At 42.2% G+C, this 791-nt stretch overlaps 1 pseudogene; it reads left to right on the top strand.

Annotated features, from left to right (window-relative positions):
- Positions 1-264: 264 nt before the first annotated feature.
- LOC106997518 (LYR motif-containing protein 9 pseudogene) lies at positions 265-576 on the top strand (annotated as a pseudogene).
- The last annotated feature ends 215 nt before the right edge of the window (positions 577-791 follow it).

Raw genomic sequence — 791 nt, 5'->3', positions numbered from 1 at the left:
CAGGGCTGGTGTCCCCCTTGGAGGCAGGGGGAAGCTGCGTATGATGTCCTTGTGTTTCAGAAAAGCACAGGGCAACATTTTGTAGAGAAGATTGAGAAGTACTGGAAAACAGTACAATCAAGTGCTTTTTATAAATGTTTGAATTTGTTCCTGCACAAGTCCTGTGGGGTACTTAGCTCTAATCTGATCAAGCATTTTTATGGATGGCTCAGATATAGACATACCAGGTGGTTTCACGAAGCAGGGGCAGATGATACTTGTTAGATGATCCTGCTACCGGGGACAGAGCCGGTCTGGAGGCTGCTACAGCTCTACAGACACTTGCTGCTGGCAGCTGTCCACCAAGGGCATCCAGAAGCATTATATAAGCATGCTGTCAGGCAGAGTTTCCAGCTTCATTCAGATGAAGACAACCCTGAGAGAATCCAGTAGATGATTTAAAAAGCCATTGAAGATGCTGACTGGGTCATGAACAAATATATATACACACACACACACACAAAATATATATATATATATATATATATATATATAAATAATATATGTTATATAAAATATAAAAAACTGAGAACCTAGAGAGTGAGCTGTGCTAAAGACATTGGAACCTGAGAACCCTCTCTTCTGGAGCTTACCAGCAACAGTGGCAGTTTTGAAAGGTCCACTGGCATTGTCGGAAGAAAGAGGAAGAAATCATGGGAGGAGAAGCTGACCTTGCTCAGAAGGTCCTTCTTGCCAGAGTCTTGTTTCCAGCATCATTTATGTTTGCACTTCTAGTTGGTTGTGATGTGAAA

This window comes from Macaca mulatta, chromosome 3 (assembly GCF_049350105.2).
Source record: "Macaca mulatta isolate MMU2019108-1 chromosome 3, T2T-MMU8v2.0, whole genome shotgun sequence".
In the NCBI taxonomy this organism is placed as follows: domain Eukaryota; kingdom Metazoa; phylum Chordata; class Mammalia; order Primates; family Cercopithecidae; genus Macaca; species Macaca mulatta.
This window is presented reverse-complemented; position numbering and strand designations above follow the sequence as displayed.